The sequence below is a fragment of the Callorhinchus milii genome, unplaced genomic scaffold, assembly GCF_018977255.1.
Source record: "Callorhinchus milii isolate IMCB2004 unplaced genomic scaffold, IMCB_Cmil_1.0 Scaffold13, whole genome shotgun sequence".
In the NCBI taxonomy this organism is placed as follows: Eukaryota; Metazoa; Chordata; class Chondrichthyes; order Chimaeriformes; family Callorhinchidae; genus Callorhinchus; species Callorhinchus milii.
In genome coordinates, this window is record NW_024704754.1 from 13,388,062 (window position 1) to 13,403,801 (window position 15,740).

Consider the following 15,740-nt stretch of genomic DNA (forward strand, 5'->3'; position numbering starts at 1 on the left):
ATGACTGCAATGGAAACTTGCTGTGCACAAAACGGTTGTCTTGTTTGCCTACAAAAATAAACAATACACATGACAATAATTATTTTGAAGCAATTTGAGATGTTTCAACTGCCATAAAAATGAAAGTTATTAATTTTTCTACTATATCAATGTGATGTACTTAGCCACTAAGAAACTCTACCCAACATTTTTAATACAATAATCATCCTTACATTTGGTATAGCACATAACATAACAGGAATTGTGCACAGCAGTGTCCGACAAACAAACAGGAATTTGCCAAATATCAAGATTACTTAGAGCACATTGTGAACAGAACAATATCAAATTGACTTAACTGTGTCAAACATCTAAAAAAAAGTTAAATGTTCAAGTACATCAGGCTTCAGAGTAACTTCTGTACTCTCTAAAACATTTTAACTCTATATAACCTCAGGAACAACTTTGTGAACCGCTTGCGTGAATTATGCTGTTAATGAAAGGTAATTTCTGGTCAACCCTTCATTGAGCCTTTGACAGGAATGGCAATTAAATAAAGATCCAGTTTCACAATCCTAAAAGTACTTTGATTGTTTCAAGGGGCCAAATTGGCTCCAAAATCCCAGTTCCTCCCTCAGATAGCATGCAATGGTACCTCGATACTGACACTTACTCTGCACAGCATTAAATTATACCATAGCACCAACAATTTCATTCTGATAGATTCTTTCCTGCAATGACAATGATGATGATTGTATTCCTGAATGTTTTTGATGGCTTAAGGCACGCATGTACCAAATTTCAGTCAAAGGCTGTGCAGCAGGACAATAACTATTGAAACTTCTTTTAATCGGTTCCCGGAAGTTTCTTACAAAATGTGGCCTTTGACAATCAATTAAAACCAGGTCACTTTAACCCAGTGTAAAACATTGGAATCAAATGCTATTGAGTTGCGGCTTTTGTCCACAAAATACACAGGCAATTCACTTTACAGTAAATTCTGTGAAGCCCTTTGAGACTCCTCGAAGATGTGATAAGGTGCTATTAAATGTAAGGATTATTATTATTTTGCTTCAATCAGCCTGGCTGATAAAACTCTCAACTGTTTCTGAAATTTCTCGTGGATTTAGGTTTAGTCTTAAAACCAATGTCTCAAAGTTTAAGATCATGCAGAGTCTCAGAATATTCTTAAATTCTATCTTAATTTGGAAGCAACTTTGAAGCCGTTCTTTTGAAGATTTTTAAAAAAAATTCGTACAATCTTAAATGTTAAGAGAATGACTAATATTATAAGGTTTATTATTCCTCTAATTGCCTATATCCTGCTAGAAAGTGAGGTATACGGACGTGGAGCAAGGATAGCGTCGGCCTCAAATATGTTTCGGCCCCATAGCCAAACAAGTTGACAAATCTCATTGTCAAGGCTTTGGTGTGGGAATGTAGCTCAAATGGATCCTTCCACATAGGACAAACTTAACTACGAATACTTTTGACTTAGTTCCACATGCTTTGCACAAGCAGAAATTCAAAATTCTTTGGAAACTCCTACAAATCGGTTGCTGTGCGTGGCCAACAAAATACACACACGCTTTCCAGTATATCTTGCGAGGTGCTTTGAGACATCTTGATGATGTGATATCAACTACAAGGATTATTATTTGACAGCAGGAAGATAACAAAGCTGGTAGCGAGAAATCAGCATCTGGGAATCAGAATGATAAATTGTGCTTAGAATATTACCTTTCATGTAGGATGAACATCTTAAAGTGTTTCACAACAATGATAGGGGTGACCAAGCTTGGGGGAAATCTGAGTGAATTTGTGGATGTTGACTACAGGAGTCCTGTAGCTCAGTAGTTAGAGCACTCTCCTTGCAAACGAGAAGACCTGGGTTCAATGCCTGGGCAAAATATTGAGGAAGTTCCTTATTCCACACGCCTGTTTTTACCAAGCAGTAAGTAGGAACCCAGTTGTTAGTTGATTGGCATATTGCTTTTCCGGGGGTAATAATCCCTTCAAAATATACATAATAATAATAATAATTTGGTCACTTAATCCACGACTGTTTCTGGGACACTGCTGTGTGAAATTGGCTGCTGGTTTCGCCCACAAAATATAGTCAATTCACAATATATTCTGTGATGCTCTTTGAGAACGTCTAGAAGACGTTTTGAGATGTTGCTATATCAAATGCAAAGATTATTATAAGTACATGGTCAAAAATAGATATTTTAAGAGGGTTTTAAATGCAAAGAAAGAATGTGTGGTGCAAAGGGATTTTAGGAGAGTGGAGGCATACCAGACAGAGGTTCAGCAACTGATGGTGAGACAGAGGAGAAACGAGCAGCAGATCAGAGTTTGAAGAGTTAATTATAGCTAATGGTAAGGAAGTGAATGTGAAAGTTTGTTACTAATTTATGATCTGAAAGTACATAATATTGGTGTGAAGAGTAATGTTAAGTGAGCCAGTGTGCTTTGTGGCATTTGTGCCCCTCCCGTGTCTTTACAACAGTGAATCCCAGCAGTTTAAGCAGCACAGTGAAAGAGGTTCAGAGAATTTCGCACTCACAATGGTTGAGAAACAGAAGGAAATAAAGCGGTCAGGACAGAATTAAGAAAACAACAGCTTGAACACTGGGCAACATAATCCAAGGAAGAAGACTGAGATACCTGAGCCATAGAATGAAGGAAACATGCGTATTACAAGGGACACGGTCTTGGGAGCTGGAGCTGGAGAAGGAGGGGGAAAGACTAAGTTCAAGTTGGAGAAGGGTAAGATTGAATAGTGCACATAATGTCGCAATTTAGGGTCTCTGGATTTACCGATCTCACAACAGGAATTAGTTTGATGCTGTTGTGCAGGATATATCTGTTGCATTAGTAATATGAGAGCCTGCAGTTCATTTTAGTAAAGATCACACAGAGATCACCACTGCTTGATTTTGTAAGACAAATGTTCTTTTGCTCTGGCACAGAATACTGAGAGGCAGTACAAAAGCACACACAAAGACCAGCTTCTGGCCCGGTCAGATTTAATGCTGTCAGGCACTGTCCCTGACTATCCCTGACTATCATTCTACCCTCCGATGTCTTCAAATGACACCTTTTTCCTCTCCCGGCGTCCCTTCACCTCGTCCCTCCCTTGACTCCTTCAAGGCCCATCTCAAGACCTTCCTTTTTAACCATGCCTTTGGTCATCCTCCCAACCCTCCGCCCCTCTTATTTCCAACAACAACAACAAAATTACATTTGTAGAGCATCTTTCACGTCAGGAGGACGTCCCCAAAGCGCTGACCCCAGCTCGGGGTCAAATCCTTGACGGTCCAGCTCTTGGAACGTCCTCCCGATGGGAAAGGCGGTTTATAAATGCAATTTGTTGTTGGTGTTGTTGTTGTCTCGTTGTCCTTTGATGACTGTAAACCTTACCAGTATCTGATCTACAACATCAACGTGCATTTATATAGCGCCCCTCATGCCTGGTAGTGTCCCGAAGTGCTTACCAGAAGTGAAGTTTGACCCTGAGCCGGGGAGAGGGAGAGGGGAGGTGACCATAAGCACAATCAAAAAGGAAGGTCTCTAGGCAGGAAGGGAGCAAGGCGGAGAGATTGGGGGAGAGAGTTCCAGAGGTTAGGGGCATAGTGACTGAAAGCATGGTTGCCTGTGGTGGAGCAGAGGGAGCGAGGGACGAACAGGAGGCCGGAGCTGACTGAGCGGAGGCAGCAGGTGGTGGAGTTGGGGGGTGAGCAAGTTGGAAAAGTAGGGAGGTGCAAGGGCATGAAGGAATTTGAAAACGAGAGAGAGGATCTTGAAGTTGATCCGTTCGGAAATTGGGAGCCTGTGCAGCCCGGCAAGGAGTGGGGTAATGGGGATCTGGAGTTTTGTGCCGTTTAGTATCCGGGCGGCGGAGTTCTGAATTAATTTAATTTTATGTATGGTGGAATTGGGGAAACCAGCAAGGAGGGCAGTTGAAAGGTTCAGCTGGGAAGTGACAAAGGCGTGGACAAGGGTTTTGGCTGCTGTGGGTGTGAGGTGTGGACGGAGGCGGGCAATATGGCGGAGGTCGAAAAAGTGGTCAGGGAACGGATGTGGGGAAGAAAGCAAAGCTGTGGGTCGAGCATGACACCTAGGCAGATTGCACACGGGTTTGGTGAGTCTGAAGGAGAGCCCAGGGAGGTTGAGGAGTTCGGACCTGCAGGAAAGAAGACGTTGATGGGAGCTGATGAGTATGGCTTCTGTCTTGCCAACTGGAGGAAATTCGCATTCATCCAGGCTTTGATGTCATCAGACAAGCTGACAGGACATCAGCGAACTGGGAGACGCAGCTGGAGGAGGAGAAGTAGATTTGGGTGTCATCTGCATACTTGTGGAAGTTGACCCCATATCTGCAGATGACATCCCCGAGAGGGAGCGTGTAAATCATGAAAAGCAGGGGGCCAAGAATGGAGCCTTGGGGTACCCCACAAGTGACCGGGTGGGGGTGGGAAGAGAATCCGTTTCCTGAGATAAGTTGTTGGCGGTTAGTCAAGTAGTACTTGAACCAGGTAAGTGCACCCCCACTAAGGTGGATGATAGAGAAGAGGCAGTGGAGGAGGATGGCGTGATCGACTGTGTCGAATGCAGTGGCGAGGTCGAGGAGGACGAGGAGGCACAGGGAGCCCTGGTCAGAGAGAGTGAGGGCGTCATTTGTTACTTTAATGAGCTTTATCTCTGCTGTGGGTTGGGCAAAAACCGGACTGGAGGGGTTCAATTAGGGAGTGGAGGGAGAGGTGTGAGCAAAGTTGATTGGCAACCACGTGCTCTATAACTTTGGTCAGGAATGGCAGGTTTGAGATTGGTGTAAAGTTTGTGAGGTTAGAAGGATCGAGGGTGGGTTTTTTTAAGGAGAGGACTGATGACAGCAGTTTTGAGAGGGAGTGGAACAGAGCCTGAACAGAGGGACTGGTTAATTATATCAGCCAGTAGTGGGCAGAGGAGGGGGAGTTGTGTGACCAGAAGCTGGATGGGGAGGGGGTCGAGGCAGGTGAGCTTCATTTTGATGATAGTGGGGGAAAGAGAGGCAGGAGAGATGGGGGCAAATGCTAGTGGTGTGTTTGCTGCGGTAGGAGGAGAGAGTAGTGAGCGAGGCATAGGTGGGGTGGTAGGCGACATGAGGGGTGAGGGGAGGAGGAGGCAGCCCAGGGGATGCCTCTAATCCTTCACAAACAGTATTAGAGGCCAAAGAGCAGAGATGCCTTTGGTGGAAGTCTTGTTCCTCTTGCGTGACTAGACTCAAGGCGGTTTCAAGTCTTAGAAAGGATACTTATTTTATTTCTGTCTCAAAATGTGGGATGACTTTACTGGAGAGTTCAACACATGCCTCTTCTCGCCTCAGTATAACAGCTTCAGCTGCTCTTGCATCACACAGTTGGTGTCAAGTTACATTTCCTCAATTACAAACCCACAAAACTAATCCGAGCTCAGCTGCAGCTCAGTCACGCTTAGTACTTAACACAGAAGCATTTGTTGAGGAAAGAACTTACGTTTTGTATAGTGCCTCTACACGTTATAAAATCTTAAAATGCTTCAAATAATACCCTATCATGTTGTTGAGACGTCTCAAAGCGCTTCACAGAATATACTGTAAAGTGAATTGACAGTATATTTTGTGGATTAAGGAAACTTGCCTAATGTTTCGTTCTGCCCGGGAATCAAACCCTGGTCCTCTCACTTGCGAGGCGAGTGCTCTATCCAATACGCTACCGGATTCCAAATTGTATACAGTCCAGTTTTGGAGCATGGTCCCAAAACAGCCATAAATCTTATCCAGGGGATTGTTGGCCAGGAAACCAGGAGAAGTACCCTTCTCTTTTTAATTATTGTCATCAGATTATTAACACCCGTTTGACCAAGCAGATAGGATCTCATCTCATCAGAAGGATGACATTTCCAACAATTCCCCAGTACTGCACTGGAGAGTCAGCCTAGATTGTGAGCTCAAGTCTTGATGTTGGATTTGAACCCATAACTTTCTGACCCAGAGGAGGTATAACTTCCAGAAGAAATTAAAATAATTGTAAATCAGTGAGGGTGTTTGATCCTTTGATGAGAGCTGTAAGTTGGATGGAGGGGTGGGAGGAATCTGGAAGGATGAGGTCAAATAGGCTGAAGACCTTTTTTATTCGAACTGATCTTGTGGTTTTGTAATATGAAAACGATCCAAGGCAATCAATCTACCAGCAGCAGACCCTGTCCAATAATAAATTGTAAACCCATTGATCTTATTCCTGGAATACTTTAGAAATGTTTAGATAATGACTTGGTTCTTAACTTTGATGGATATATCACAGTAATTGTATCACAGGATCTGAACTGAGCAAGCTCCAACTTAGAATAGCTGAGCTGGAGTCTCAGGTGAAGACACTGCGCTCCATCAGGGACAGTGAGAGGTTCCTGGACAGCATGGTGGAGGAGACCCTCACTCCCCTTGGACTCAGTTATAGCATCCCATCGCTGTATAGGAGCCATGAGAGAGGGATACTGGAGCTATCGGGAGGACCGAGTTCAAGAAAAGGACCACTCCCACACAGCCACCCTTCATTCAATCTACAAGTGATTGACTGACAGTGCAATGGGGCAAGAAGAGGGCTTGTTCAAGGCAGAGCATCCCCAACAGAGTACCAGTCTCTAATCAGTACTCAACATTAGCTATCAAGAGCGTGGAAGCCTCTCGTGAGGACAGCAGTGGACATTCTGTCCAACAGGACAAGGGCATGGTTCACAAGGACAATACAGTTGTGATAGGGGATTCAACAGTAAGAGGCACTGACAGGATCTTCTTTAATCAGAATCGTGAGGCTAGGATGGTTTGCAGCCTTCCTGGTCCAAGGGTAGTGAACTTCACAGAGTGCATGGACAAGATTCTTCGGGGGAAGGAGAATATCCAGAAGTCGTGGTCCATGTGGGGACCCACGATATTGGTAGGGCTGAGATGCTCCAGGGCGAGTATCAAAAGCTGGGGAGCAAACTCAAGTCCAGAACATCCAAGGTGGTGATCTCTGGGTTACTCCCAGTACCTCGGGCAACAGGCAATCTGGACAATTGGGACTACTACTGGGGGAGGTGGGATCTTTACCTTGAGGCACTTAAACAAGGCAGGGGTGAGCTTCCTTGCCAAGAGATTATCAAATGCTGTAGGGGTGGATTTAAACCAGTGTTGAGAGGGTATCCAAGGATAAACAATGGATTAGAGATTAGAGGAAAAAGACAAGTGGGAAGTGTAGAGCAGGTACAAGCGGATAATTTCCTCAAATGCATGTACCTAAATGCACGTAGCTTAGGGAATAAACAAAGCACAACAGGCATTAAACATACTTGAATCAATGTCATCAAGCAAACAGTATGCCAGCTATCAAGAAGAGATTTTACAAGGTACAGTTTTCATCAAAGACACAAGCTATTGCCTTTGTGACACCAACAGATTATTAGCTGTTCTTATCAACCGTCTTTACCCTGAGGCACATTATCTAGACATCATCCGATAGAATTTGCTTTGAACAAACATATTTCAATTGAAAAACTATAATATTTTCACTAATACAAGAAGACCTGTTACACATCTCCCAATTAAAGTATTTTAATAGGTTAACATCATTAAAACCTTTGCTAAATGTACCTCTGTACATTTGAACCAGTCATCAGACCATTCAGGAGACCTGTAGCACAGTGGTTAGAGCACTCGCTTTGCAAGCGAGAGACCTGAGTTCAATTCCAGGCAGAGGGCGAAACTTGGGCAAGTTTCCTTACTCCACACAGAGCCTAATAATAATCCCTCCAAAACCAAAAACAATAATTAAATTGGTCATTTTCAATCTACGACTGTTTGTGGGACATTGCTGTGCGCAATTGGCTGCCGTGTTCGCCCATAAATATACAGTCAATTCACATTACAGTGTGTTCTGTGAAGCGCTTTGGGACGTCCTCCCGACGTGAAAAGCGCTATATCAAATGCAAGGATTATTATTATTATTATTATTATAATAAGGTTGATGAGCTGCAGGTTCAACTGGCCGTAGGGGGTTACGATGTGGTGGCAGTAACTGAGACATAGTTCAAGCCAGGACAGGAATGGGAGTTAAATATTCCAGGATATAATGTGTTCAGAAAGGATAGAGAAGGAAGAAAATGAGGAGGGGTGGCAATATTAGTTAAGGATAAAATTATAGCTGCAGAAAGGAACGAGGCTCTTGAAGGCCCGACAACAGAATCCATCTGATTAAAGATAAGAAATAAGAAAGGAGTGGTTACACTGATCGGGGTTTACTATTGACCACCAGACAGCGGGAAGGAGATAGAGGATCAGATCTGCAACCAGATCGCGGATAGATGTAAGGCGAACAGAGTTGTGATAATGGGGGATTTCAATTATCCCAATATAGACTGGCAAAATAGCAGCACTAAGGGCAAGGCAGGAGAAAGATTCATAAACTGTGTACTGGAAAATTTTCTTGAGCAGTATGTCTCCGGTCATATGAAGAAGGAAGCATTGCTGGATCTAGTCCTGGGGAATGAAATAAGTCAGGTTGAACAGGTTTCGGTAGGGGAGCATCTAGGTAATAGTGACCATAATATTATTAGATTTAGATTACTCATGAACGGGACAAAGTACAGTCAAGGGTGAAAATACTTGACTGGAAAAGGGCTAATTTTGATGGGCTAAAAAGGGACCTAGAGTTGGTGGACTGGCAAGTAAGACTAGCAGGTAAAACGACTCATGAGCAATGGGAGATCTTCAAAGATATGATAGCTCAAGGTCTAAATAGATATATTCCCACAAAAGAGAAATGTGTGACAACCAAGCCAGCCTGGATGATCAGGGATATTCTGTCTAGGATGAAAAAAAAGAAGACAGCGTACGACAATTGGAAGACGCAAGATACTGAGGATAGCAAAGCGCATTCTAGAGAATGCAGGAGTGATCTTAAAAGAGTGATAAGACAGGCTAAAAGATCGCATGAGAAGAGGTTAGCGGGTAACATAAAAGGGAATCCTAAAATATTTTACAAGCACATAAAGGAAAAAAGGTTAGTTAAAGGTAGGGTGGGGCCAATCAAAGACAATGATGGCAATCTTGTTGTGGAGGCAGAGGGATGGCTGATGTACTGAACGAGTACTTTGCATCTGTCTTCACAACGGAAATGGATGCCCCAAATGCCGCAGTATTGGATGAGAGGGTAGAGGAAATAGATCAGATTACTATAGACAGAGAGGAAGTTCTGAAAAGATTGACTGGGCTCAAAATTGATAAGTCACCAGGACCAGATGGGTTTCACCCAAGGTTGCTGTGGGAGATACGGGTTCAAATAGCGGAGGCTTTGGCCATTATATTTCAATCTTCATTGGACACAGGAGTGGTGCCAAGAGACTGGAGAGTGGCTAATGTTACCCCCTCTACAAAAAGGGGCAGAAAGACAAACCCGGAAATTACAGGCCAGTCAGCCTAACTTCGGTAATAGGAAAACTACTGGAGACCGTAATCCGGGACAGAATAAATCTCTACTTAGAGGAACATGAGGTAATTAGAGACAGCCAACATGGATTTGTTAAAGGCAAATCTTGCCTAACAAATCTAATAGAATTTTTTGAAGAGGTGACTGCGAGGGTTGATGAGGGAAATGCGGTGGATGTTATTTACATGGATTTCAAAAAGGCTTTTGACACAGTACTGCATAAGAGATTAATAAAAAAAATAGAGGCCCACGGTATTAAGGGGACAGTGGCAGAAAGCAGAGGGTGGTGGTTAATGGGTGTTTCTCGAAATGGAAGGAGGTGTGCAGCGGTGTCCCCCAGGGATCGGTATTGGGACCACTGCTCTTTCTAATATATATTAATGATCTGGACTTGGGCATAGAGAGCACTATTTCCAAGTTTGCAGATGATACCAAGTTAGGGTTGAGGGTAGTAAATAGTGAGGAGGACTGTGACCAACTGCAAACAGACATACACAGAATGGTGGAATGGGCTGACATGTGGCAGATGGATTTCAATGTGGATAAGTGTGAGGTGATACACTTAGGTAGGAAAAATGATAGGAGGCAATATAGACTTGGTAGCTCAATCTTAAGGGGGGTGAACGTACAGAGAGATCTGGGTGTTCAAGTAAGCGAATCATTAAAGGTAGCGGGGCAGGTAGATAAGGCAGTAAAAAAGGCATTTGGTGTACTGAGCTTTATTAGTAGGGGCATAGAGTATAAGAGTAGGGAGGTTATGGTTAATCTATACAAAACACTGGTTAGGCCTCAGCTGGAGTACTGCGTCCAGTTCTGGGCACCTTACTTCAGGAAGGATATTAAGGCACTGGAAAGGGTGCAGAGGAGATTCACGAGAATGATACCAGGAATGGGAAACTTAGCTATGAGGACAGGCTGGAGAAGTTAGGACTTTTCCCATTAGAGCAGAGAAGGTTACGCGGGGACCTGATAGAGGTCTTCAAGATCATGAAAGGTTTCGACAGGTGAGATAGGGAAAAGCTGTTTCCGCTGGTAGGTGTGTCTGTGACTCGTGGTCACAGTCTTAAGATATCTACCAAAAGAAGCAGAGGGGAGGTTAGAAGAATTTTTTTCACTCAGCGAGTTGTTCGAATTTGGAATGATCTGCCTGAAGGGGTAGTGAAGTCAGATTCGATAACAGCTTTTAAGAGAGAACTGGATAGGTATCTGGGGAAGACGGATTTGCGGGGTTATGGGGAGAAAGCTGGTGATTGGGGTTAGTGAAAGTGACTTGCTCTGTCAAAGAGCCGCACAGACTCAATGGGCCGAATGGCCTCCTTCTGTGCCGTAACATTCTATGAATCTATGAATAATTCTTGATATTAATTTGTCAGATTAACCAATTTGAAAAGCACAGGTTTCTTTAGAAAATACAGGTGTCAAAATGCTGCTTTAGGACAATTGGACTGATTTGGGAGCTGATGTTAAACCAGAGTTTAATGCATAATCTGGATTCAGCTAAGTGTGCACGAATGTGTTACACTTACATGAAATGTGTTAGCCTGAACTCTCCGTGCATTTGATTCCTTTGCGTGCAACAGGCCTTCCAACTGTGCATCGGAGCTGTGAATACCTGTAATCGAATTCAAGATCCTCATCCTCACCTACAAGGCCATTCACGGCCTTGCTCCCCTACCTCTTCGACCTACTATCCCCCTACCTACCTGCCCGTACCCTCCGTTCCTCTGGCTCCGGTCTGCTCCACATCCCCCGCCCCAACCGCCCTACCATCGGTGGCCGGGCCTTCAGCCTCTCAGCCCCGAGGCTCTGGAACTCCATTCCCCAGTGCCTTCGCCTTGCCTCCTCCCTTTCCTCCTTCAAGGCCGGTCTCAAGACCTTTCTCTTTGACCGTGCCTTCAGCTCCCCTCTCGACTCTCTACCCCTCCTCGCTCCCTCCCTCCCCTCACCCTGACCATTTCCCCCCTGCTCAGGTCTGACCCAACTGTACAGCGCCTTGGGACGTCCTCCCGACGTGAAAGGCGCTCAATAAATGGAATCTTGTTGTTGTTGTTGTTGTAATCAGTGTAAAGCTCACATGCTGAATCACAATTTCCTCTCCATTCAATTGAACAAACCAATCCCTCTCCGTGTCAGTTAATAACTATTCTCCACCAAGGACACCAACACCTGAACAGAACTAAAGCAATTTTCTGTAGTTTTTCCATGCAAGAGAATAAATAACACAATGTGTGATCTTAGCTCAATTCTGGAAGATCCTAACTTCTGGGAGAGCCTGGATGGCTTAGAATAAGAGAAATGGAAACAAGAAATCAACTTGCATTTATATAGCATTCTTCACACAGCATCGTGTCCTGGCGCTGAAGAGATAGAGAAAGAGAGAAAGGAAAGAACTTGCATTTTTGTTGCAGCTCATTAAGCTGAAACATCTCAAAGTGCTTTACAAAAAGCACTAAGATTGGCAAACAGCAGTGTAAAGATGGAAAGCTTTTTATTCCCTGTTATTAATTGACAAAACAACAACACAGTTCTCTCTGGCAATTCTTTTATTAGCATATTAAATATGGATAAATTAAATAGAATAAATTATATCAGAATATTTTTACTAAATACAATTATTATTAATTCAATTCATTTTTTAAAAAATTACAATAGATGCTGGTCCTTATATGGTTAGCAATAAATATCACAAGGCATAACTTTTGCCTCCTAAAATCCATTGACATTAAATACAGTTTATAAAGACTCCAATTCATGACCTAAATTATTTCAGAAACCAGGTAGATGGCACAAAAGATTGGGACGAGCAGCTTATAATAATAATAATCCTTGCATTTGATATAGTGTTTTTCACATCTTCTAGACGTCTCAAAGCGCTTCACAGAATATACTGTAAAGTGAATTGACTGTATATTTTGTGGGCGAAACGCGGCAGCCAATTGCACACAGCAGTGTCCCACAAACAGTCGTGGATTGAAGTGACCAAATTATTATTTTTTTTGTTCAGAGATTATTATCAGGCGTGTGGAGTAAGGAAACTTGCCAAGGTTTCACCCTGCTGGGAATCAAACCCAGGTCTCTCACTTGCAAGGTGAATGCTCTAACCACTGAGCGACAGGACTTCACAAAGCTTCCAATGTTAAGCACAATCCCACGCAACGCATAACAACAAAGATCTGGAAATTACAGTTTTTTGACCTAAGGTTGGAAACAGTGATGAATAAATATAGAACTTTGCAACTTCAGTATGGTAGAATAATTGACTTGAAATAACATGTTTAAGTTAAGTCTTGAACTGATGTTTATGTTCACCACAATTAGGAGAAAAAAGTACTGTACATGTTTTCATTAAATATATAAATTTACAAAATAGACTAAACTTTGAATAAATTAGCAAATAACCCAAAATATATTTAATTTAATAAGAATCGTAACTTGTTGTTAACAAGACAGAACTCTAGCTTATTTTCAGTTGTGCGGAGGGTAGTGTTTGGGTTCACTTAAAAGCAGTAGATGACATGAATGCAGCTCAATATCTGTTCCTCTGGTGTCTCTTTCCTCTTTTTCCTCTGAAAGAAACTGATCATAAATACAAGGATTAGTCAAGAGTAAAGAAATTATGGACCCTAATTTTCTGTGTTTCTTATTAAGAAATCCATTAAATTGAGCAAATGAAACCCTTATACAGCATCTAATTTTTCTCCTGTAATGTGCCATGCACTTCCTCATATTGTTCTGTTCAAAGCATTATTTGAGATTTGCTGCAAAGTTGTGCTTACATACATTGTAGTAAGAATAAAATGACAGGGATAGAATTAATATGGAAAAAAACTCAATTACTGATGTAATCAATACAACATTGACACCATCAAAAAGGAGATTATTCAACCCATTGACCTCGATCTGCAATTTTATTTGGGGAATTGTAAAAGCAATAAGTGGTATGGACAAAAGGCGGGGAATGGGATTAAAAACTCTGTCCTAACTTAATGAAATGCCAGATCAAGTTCAATGGTCATTCACTTCATGGCTGGTTGTGGGCCACTGCTGTGTACAAATCACATCCAGTTTATGTGATTAAGAGTGAATCACACAATTCTTCTATATTGAGTTAGGAGCAAGGTTTAAGTGCAACTGGCACTATATAATTCCCCTGCCTTGCTATGTACACAGTGATTTGCCACCAGAATGTTAATGAAGCATAAATAGTCGGAATAATCCTTACAATTGGTAATATGCCTTTCATGACAGGAGGACGTCTCAAAGCACTATCCCCACCTCCTGCCACCACCCCCCATTGGCTCTCACTCCCTCTTTGGCCCATTGGGTTGTCCACCCGATGTGAAAGATGCTATATAAATGTAAATTTGTATTTGTATTGTATTCACTGTAAAGTTTGGTGTTGTGTAGGGAGAAGGAGCCTAGTGGGGTTTTACACTCAGTTTATACATTGCGAGGAAATTACACTGTTCTTCTACTGTTGTTGGAAGTAATATTCCAGTGCCAAGTGCAAACACAACTCAGGGAGCTCATTTACAACAACAGCAATAACAACTTGCATTTATATAGCGCATCTCTAGCAGGGTAGCGTCCCAGAGCACTTGACATTGGCGGATCCTTTCTTACCTTGTGTGCAGTTGGGCTCACTCCAGGACGATTCAAAGTACATCTCCTTAGCTTGGACACAGATCTTGATCTTGCGCGCCTCCTTCTTGTTGACTGTAAACACAACTTTCCTGTCCTCCGACTGACAGCTTATCCTATTCTGCTTCAGTTTGTGGAGTTTGGTGGTGACATCACTGCACAAGGCCACAGGCTGTAAATTGGAGAAAAACATTGGTTTAAGAATCTTATGCAAGATAATCCTTCATCTCATACAGTGTTTTATCATCATCTTGAAAAGCAATCCACACAATGAGTACCCTTTGGCTACTGTAGTCAAATGAAGCAACTAATCTGTGCCAGCAATGTTTGGCCCATGGCAATGAGATGAATGACCAATTAATATGTTTAGAATCATAGAATCCTACAGCACAGAAGGAGGCCATTTGACCCATCGTACCTGTGCCGAAAGAGCTATCCAATTAATCCCACACTGTTCTTTCCCCATAGCCTTGCAATTTTGAGTCTTTTCACTTATATATCCAATTCACTTTTGAAACCCTTTCACTTTGGTAGGATGGTGCAAAGTGCTTCACAGGATTTACTGTGAAGTGTAGTGACTGTATATTTTCTAGCTGAATGCTACAGTTTGCATACAGTCATGAAGTTGGGTTGAAGTGACCAGCAGGAACTCCTTCCTCTTTTCACATAATGCCATGGGATCTTTAATGTCCACCTGAACAGGCAGACGGGACCTTGGTTTTAATGGATGACACCTTGAACAATGCAGCACACCCTCAGCACTGCATATGACCAAAATTGGCCTTGAGCTCACATCCTTCTGATTCAGAGTTAAGTGTACTCCCGACTGAGGCAGGCTGCCTAAGTTTATTTCCCCAGAGTAGCTGACATACAGAAGTTTTTAATTCTAACCTTATTATTGAAACTTTCTAACTAAGGAATCCCATCATAAATTAGAAGACACTTAGCAATCATTGATGTGTGCCTAGTGCCACCTGCTGACTGTTTGCAAGTATAGTTTTACGCATAATAATCCTTGCATTTAATACAGCGCCTTATCACGTCTTCGAGACATCGCAAAGTGCTTCACAAAATTATACTATAAATTGAATTGACTGTATATTTTGTGAGGGAAATCGCGGCAGCCAATTGCACACAGCAGTGTCACACAGTTATTATTTTATTTTTTTGAAGGAATTATTACCCCTGGAAAAGCGATCCGCCAATCGACAAACAACCGAGTTCCTACTTACTGCTAGGTAAACAGAGGTGTGTAGAGCAAGAAAACGTGCTCAACATTATGCCCTGACTGGGAATCGCACCCAGGTCTCTCGCTTGCGAGGCGAGTGCTCTAACCACTGAGCTACAGTACTCCGATCAAAAATAAATACATTTTGTTTCTCCAAAGGGGGCAGGATCATTCTGGAAATCTCTTTTCAGTGCAGTAAATGGGTTGTTATCCATTTACAGTGTCTGTGTGTGTGTGTGAACAGTTATATGGTTATAATTAACAATATTGCGGAAATCCTATCTCAGTTAAATTGCCACAGGGTACATCTCTTTACAGGTTTATAGGCACTGGGTAAAGAAATCATTGTTAGGCTGTAAAATCAAAGGCTTGCTGGTTTCAATCTTGCTGACTGTTGACTTTAGGGC